Source organism: Oryzias latipes, chromosome 14 (assembly GCF_002234675.1).
Source record: "Oryzias latipes chromosome 14, ASM223467v1".
Taxonomy (NCBI): Eukaryota; Metazoa; Chordata; class Actinopteri; order Beloniformes; family Adrianichthyidae; genus Oryzias; species Oryzias latipes.
This window is the reverse complement of record NC_019872.2, coordinates 29535847-29543858: the sequence shown is the minus strand read 5'-3', so window position 1 is coordinate 29543858 and position 8012 is coordinate 29535847.

The following is an 8012-nucleotide window of genomic DNA, read 5'->3' as shown; positions in this document are numbered from 1 at the left end:
CACTGCAGCATCACTGGTGTTTTGTTGCAGCAGACAAACGCATTTGATCATTTTTGTCAGACGAGCATGAAAGCTGTTTACCTTCATGTTTAAATTAGCATTTTAATTCACTTCACATCACAAACCAACATGTCATTTCTGCTTCACATCTCTAACTGCTTCACTTTAGGAGGGAAGACTTTGATTTTTCCCAAATCTCTTGTGGGTTGACTGGAAAGAGGAGACAAAGGAGCTCAGAGGAGCTGAACCTGCACCGGATCCTGTGGTGCTTTGGAGCCGAGCCCATTGTTGTGCGTGATCTTCTCATCAGTCCGGCGCCGCTCCGACGTGCACTTCTTCCAAAGTCAACCGCTCGTTTAGAATTCCCACCGATGCCAACAGAACATCCGTCCTGCAGCTCGGTCCAGACCCGTCTCTGCTGCGCTTCATCCAAAAGTAGACGGTCGAAGGTTTTCAGGTCTAAAAACAGAAACGCAGGAGTTCTTTAACTGTGGTGGGAAACACTTTGATTACCAAAACCCATCAGACGCCGCTCTGGCGCCGCCAGGACTGATGTTTGGGGTCATTGCTGCACCCTGAACTGTACCGGGTCAACAGCAGAAGGCTCTGCATGGACATGCCATGGTTCTGCTTTGGATCAGGAAGAGTTTTACTCTGTGGAAGGAACCAACCATGGAGCCAGAAACCATAACACTTCCACCTCCGTGTTTAACTGTTGTTTAAATCCCATCCCATTTTCCCTGAAAAAGGTATTTTTGTACATTCCATGTCATCTATAAATCATTTTTCAGTTTTAAGGTCATTTGTTGAAGCTTTAAAGCATTTAAAGGTTTAAAACCTAAACAAAATAGTTTTGAATAGAGTCATTTTAGTATTTTTCCAGGTTTTTGTCAGATCATGTCTTCCACATTGTTTGGGTCTGGGGCTTCATGAGGTCACAAATCCCCCTCTTCTGCCTCCTGACCTCTGCTCCTCACCCCCACACTCACTCGTCAATAACTGCTTTCACCTTTCCTTTGAGCAATTAACCCCAACTATTAGCTCTCATTCAATATTTATTGAGCCCCTAACAAAACCCAGTCCTGCGGGAATCCTACTGGGAGTTATGAATATGAATGTGGGGCAGGAACGGAGCTGCCATCCGTCATCAGCCAAAGACGGAGCGGATTCTGCTGCTTCGCTCCTGTATCTGTTTGATGTAATTATGCAGGAATTGATTAGCTGCACCGACAGGCCTACAGTAACCCGCGGAGCTAAATGAAGGAGGTTAATTATTATGACTGGGGTGAGGAGCACGCCAAGATGTAATGATACAGGAGGAGCTGATTGTGTTGAGGTGTACAAGTTGATTATCTTCAAAGAAGGTTTGATTTACTGTCGGCACACTCTGCTCCTTCACAACACGGCTGCTCCTCCTCCTCCTCCTCCTCCTCCTCCTCACACATGTTCAGACTTGAATCCGTCACACGCCGCTCAAAGCTCTTTGAACCAAGTGGAAACCCCATCAGATCCACCCAACTGCTCTTGTGTTAAAGAGGAAATCCTGGATTTTCATGAGAATCTGAACACGGCTGGGAACAAATGTCCTCAAGTAGAGAAGAATTAGTAAACAGGTTTCTGAGAGAATCGGGTTCTGAAAACAAAAATCTGCAGACAGTGCGTGCCCCCCCCCCCCCCCCATTGACCTCTGTCAGCACGTCCCAATTCTAATCAACAGAAAAACAAATACGGCTGAAGATTTGCACTGACATACAAACCAAACGCAAGACTTTTCAGACAACAATTGCTTCTCTATTCATCTAGAATATTTGCCCCTTCCTAAAACAAAGCCCCTGTGTGTCAAGCACGGCAGTGGTAGCATGATGACCCGGGCTAGGCACCACCATTCAATTCAGAATTTCAGCAACTTAGTTAAAAACGAGGGAGGTGTACATTAAAGTCCAGATATCACCACACTGACTTTGAGTCACAGAAGGTTCGTTGTGGGGCAGTTGATTAAACATCGACACCCCCCCCCCCTCCATTGACACGTTACCTGAGCGTCCAATCACCTGTCAGTTTTCTAAAACCCACTTTTAGTTATAAACTGTATTTTGAGAGAACAGGAGTTAAATAGTTACCTAAAATGTGTTCAATTCTCTGACTTTCTTAACCCTTTGATGTGCAACATTTCCACACCCCCTCTAGTGCATAATATGGGTCAAAAATGACCCGCATTCATTTTCTACGTTAGTTTATGATGGCTGAGTTTTAATTTTGTTGAATCTTTTAAAATATATATTTTTAATATTGAACATTCCAAGTATTCTTTACATATCTCTTTTTTGGTTTTAACACAGATTTTTATTTTCATTTTTTCCTTTCATACTTTATGGAAGAGAATGGTTTTTACAACAAATTTACATCCACGGATGATAATACTATCATTACAACATTTGATTTGAAGTAATATTTTTGCAATGATTCGGGACAAACATTGATGTCTTTGATTGCAACATGGTTATTTCCATTTGTAACACATACCTCTGATAACACAACATCTCTAACTGTATCAGCAGTTTAACAACTTGTGGCACATCCGTTTACACACATTGCGACCTTCGTTGTTTCATGTCTCCCACATTATAATGTGATATTTGTTCTCTGCACACAGGTCCTGTGCAGTGAGGACAGCAGCTTTTGACTGTCCTGTCTTTGGATAGCGGGCAGATGGCACAGCTCTTCCTCCTGTCTAATGCTCTCTTCCGGCTGGATGGTGGCTCTGTTGGTTGTTTTAAACCCACATCTTCCCATTGCCTCAATAGTAAAAATAATAACAATTTTTATTATAATGGTTTGGATTTATCTGCTCTTTTGCAGGTGCTCAAAGGAAAAAATAAAATAATCATGTGTGATGGTCTAAAACAAGTCAATTGAAGAAAACCTTGACTACTGAATGAGACTATTCATTCATTGCAAAGATATCAGAAATAAAAACTCAGCCGGGTCACTTTTGACCCATGTTATGCATCAAAGGGGTTAAGATACAAAAACCCAGCAATGACAATAAAGTAGAAAAAAAAGTCTATTTTAATGCACACATGTGTAAATAAATGCAATTTGCAACTTTTTAGGTATCTAGTATGAAAATGAAAATGTATTTTTGTACATGTTTTTATTTGTCTGAAGTTTTCAGTTTAAAATCCACTAATGTGAAAATCTTCTTTGAAAAGGTCAAATCTTTGACTTCAGTTGGATAATTCTAATCAGACAGTCTAGTGTGTGAAACCTGCGGTTGTCGTGTCTCATTCTTGTGAGAATAAAAATCATTTCTTTTTGTCGTATTTTTTCAATCGTAAAGAGTTTCTCTGGTCCGGGAGATCGTCTTCCAGTTTTTATGCTCCAAAACATAAAAGCTCATTACCGAATGCATTTTCTGCTCCACATGACTGTGCCCCTCAGAACATCATCATATGTTTGTGTCCTGAAGCAGCCATTCCTATTCCTCATGAAAGGCGACATGTTGGTCTAATTAGACGGACAATTTAATCTGATATGAAGCGAGGAGGGCTGTGGAATTTGAACAGATTGCATGTTTTATCATAGAAGAAGTGTTGTTGAATTGAACTCTTTTCCTTGGCCCCAGAGACAGCCCAACAGGAACGCCGTTGTTTACAATCCTCTGTTCATTTCGGCAAACAGAGTTGCGACTTTGCATGTGTGATGGGAGCTGTCAGTCAGGTCGGTGCTTGAAGGGAGAATCAGAGACTGTGAAGAGTGTCGTCTGTCAGCCGGCTGAATCGTCTCTCACATTCCTGCACGCTCTGGACGCCGGCTTGGTCAGTACATTCACTGCATTTCTGCAGAAAACGCAGCACTAAATCAACCTGCTAATAGGTTTTAGCCATCCAAGACTTTCAAAAGTGTCGAGAACTCTCTTCGTTTTCTGCAGTCAATGAATAAATCTGCCTGAAGTTGCTGAAATGTTTGAATTACAGCTGTAGATAAAAACTCTGCTCAGACATTTGCTTTAGGAGTTTTGGATAAAGAAGTAGCAGATCCATAAAACACCTTGATTTATGCATCTCGTCCTTCAACAACAAAGCCCAGATCAACGAAAGCTGAATGTAAGGAACGTTGGAAGGATGTTCCAGAGGCTTCAAAGACCCACAAACCGTCCACCCGTCTGAGCTGCTTTAACGCTGCCGGACCTCTCCCTGACGCACGGACGGCCAGCAGCTTCTCTTTGTGGACCCCCCCACCAGGCACCATCGTAATCGGCCGTAATAAAAAAAACAAGCAACTGACGGGAACAGATGTCAGTTGATCGGACCGGTCAGAGGGGAAACATCAGGTTCTGTGTCACCTGACATAAATAAACTGACTGGTTGATGACGTGACGAGTGGGTGGAGTCCAAAACCAACATGGAGGAGAGGCTCAGTGGTACATTTTGAGCTCGTCCTGAGTTTCATGGTTTTTTTTTCAAATTTGCATCAAAAACACAACAACAAAGTCTTTCCCTTCATTTGTTATTGTATTTTCTCATTTGGTGGACTAATGCAGCAAAACATTCAACTGCAGTGCAGAGAGAAGGAAGTACCGCTAAAAGCGCCGTCATTCAGACGCAGCTCCTGCAGTGGATGGCGGGAGAATCTCTGAATGATGTCATGAACCCGGACATGGAGACATGATTGCAGAGTCTTTTGTAGAACTCTTCAAAATAAAGAAACGTGGTCTCTAAACGTCATCTGCGTCCCCCATGACTCAGCGAGAGCCCATAAAATCAAGCTTAGTGGTAGCTCCGCCCACACATGAACCGATGCATGTGGTTAACTCTCTTTTGGACACGTGTAATACAGAAACTGTCCTGCGTGCCCTAACAGAGTGGGCGGAGCCAGATTAGAAGTGATAATCCAGGTCAGCGTGAAGGCAGCATCAGCAGGTAATCTGACGGTTACAGGACAGAATCCTGATCAGATGATCCCTGATTTAAGAGACATTTTTGTGACAAAGCAGCTTCACACTGATGTTTGCTCACGACGCTGTCCTCCATGAAGTAATGCAAACACACAAAGTCTTCCAGACCTCGTTATGTTTCTAGCAATAATAAACTGCATCCACTGTCACCAACAATGGGAGAAACGTCTGCGCCGTTCTTCAGGACAAAAGCAGACAGCAAAGACAATCTTTGGAAGTTGTGAGGTTGTCCTGAGCAGAAACACAGATTATGCTAATGAATGCCAGGAGAGCTAAGCCTGAGAACAGTCTGAGATTCTCCAAATCAAAACAGCATCATTCAGGGAGAAAGCCAATCAAAGTCCTCCTAACAAGCACAGCAAACTCAGACACGAGAGAGGAATCGTGGATGGGTCTCCGTTGGACGCGGCGGATCTCTGATCAGACTGTTTGCTGCTACCATGTGGATGAATCCTAATTGTTTAAGGAGGGAAAGTCGAGTGAGGAAATCCAAAGTGGCGTTGGGCGTAAAGCGGCGTCCCTGGACGCCCGCGGTGGTGCTAAGCAGTAAACAGATATGACAGCTCTGAGCGCGGCGCGCCCTCAGCCGCAGATTTTCATCTCCCCAGGCGAGCTCTGTCCTGCCTGCTCACCTCACTGTGTTTGCTCACAGAAAAGCCCCGGCGGCTTAGAGCAACACCAGAGGAAGGCTTAATATAATTCTCCCACTTTCAACGATGTCATCATTCTAAACCTCTGCTAAGTGGAGGAGGAGGAGGAGGAAGAGGAGGTGGCACCGGAAGGATGGCGTTTGTTGTTTCCTCCTTCCAGAGTACGTCGCTCCTCTGCGACCCCCCCCCCCTACAGTAATGAGTTGCGAGCCTCCCGCTCCTCTGGTCTGCCCAGGTCTCTCTGGGGGGAGAAAACGGCAAAAAGCTGTTTACTTGCTTTTCACTCTCATTATCTGCAGGAACGAAGGTCAGCCGTCAATACACCGGAGGAGGCCGTTCTTCAGATGAGGCTTCTCCCAAAAGTGCCGGATGAAAACTCAAAATTAAGGCACTTCTGTGATAAATGTTTGTGCCGACAGTCGGGCCCATCGGGGAGGTTCTGAGGTGTGGAGAGGAACCCTGAAAGACCAACATGCTCAGCAGGTTCTCACTGAATAAAACATGAACCTTTGCAGATCTGATCAGAGGAGATTTCTCTGATAATATGTTTACCAAAAAAAAAAGAGTTTAAATGTGTTGATATGGACGCGTTCCTCCTCTCTTTTTCACCAAAGACCGCTCATTTAGGCCGAGCCCAACGTTCTAACACTTTATGATTCTATAAACATTAGTTTATCTAATTCTTGGGCTTTTACAGTCATTAGTCTGAACGTCTGAGCATAATTATTGGGAAAATAACGACAAGCAGAAGTCAGAGTTCACCAAAGTTGAGCTAATTATGACAAATGGGTGTGAAGGCAGCGACAGAACGGCCTCATTAGTTTGGGGATGCTGTTAAACGCTGTTTGGAGCAGATTTCACACATTCTGACCATGAAATGCAGCTAAAGCTTCTAGAGCTCCGTTCTTCCACACGAGCAACAGCTCCATCCTGCATAATCCAGGAGTAAAAAGCAAAAAGCTCAGCTCTGACTCAGATGAACAAAACTCCTGACAAATCTCCAACTGTTGATGGTAAAATATGTAGGAGATAACACTGAATGAAAATGACACTTATAGGGTCATAATAATTGACAAAACAAAACAAAGTTGGCCATAAATGAAGTGAAAACAGCACAATGACAAAAAAAAATGTTTGTGAAAAATACCAGAGTCTAAGGATCCCCTATGTATTTAATGGAGGCAGAAATCCTGGAAATCCTGGAAAGGTTCAAGGATTTGAAGAACCAAAAGTCACAGCTGGAAAAAGCTGAAAGAGCTGAACATTTGAATAGATGAACGGTTGAAATAGCTGAAAAACTGTAGGAGGAGTTAAGGCAAGGCAAGGCAAGGCAAGGCAAGTTTATTTGTGTAGCACAATTCGTACACAAAGTAATTCAAGGTGCTTCACAAAACAGAAAAATGCATTAAAATCACAATACATCATAGAAATAATCAACGTAAAATTTACTTTAAAAGAAAAGAAAAAATTTGAAAATTGATTTAAAAATAAAGGAAGGAAAGGAAAGAAAAGTGCAGATAGGACCTTTCAGTCATATACACGGCTAAACAGAAATGTTTTAAGTCTAGATTTGAACATGAACACAGAAGAGGCCTGTCTTACGACTTCAGGGAGGCTGTTCCAGATTTTAGCTGCAGAATATTGAAATTGAGTTAAGCAGCAAAAAGCTGGTGGAAGATACTAGAATAAAGACAGAGAAACAGGAAAACAATGATTGAAGGATTTATAGCATTCAACCCATTAAACAAAAACTTTATTTGTTTAGAACTTTTCCAATGTAAAAAGCATTTTATACTTTTAAGAAATGAAATCGAAACAGGCTGAACGGTGATGCAGTGGTTATCGCTCTTGCCTCACAGCAAGAAGGCCCCCGGACCTGAACCAGAACACCAAAGGGGGTGGAGTTTGCATGTTCTCCCCGTGGGTTTTCTCCGGTTTCCTCCCACCATCCAAAAACATGCTTCACAGGTTCATCGGTTAATCCATGTGTGGGTGTGTGATTGTGGACACTCTGCCCTGCGACAGACTGATGACCTGTCCAGGGTGTCCCTGCCTTCGACCCACAAGTGGCTGGGATAGGCTCCAGCATCCCCGTGACCCGTGAATAAACGGAAGAAGATGAATTAATGAAAAACCAAACAAAGAAAGAAAATTATGAAAACACATATAATAAATAATTATTTATAAATAACAAATGTATTTATTTATATTCACGAACAAATGTAAATCAACAAATAATTTCTGCTTTTATAGATGTCCCTCCAACTTTCTATGGACACTCTGCAGCCAATCAGAGTCCAGAATTCACCCAGACCATGAAAATGTCATTATAGTTTTTTTTTTCCTTATACTTGATCATCAATAAAATGATGCTTTGCCACAGTTTCCATTATGAGGATCTGTTC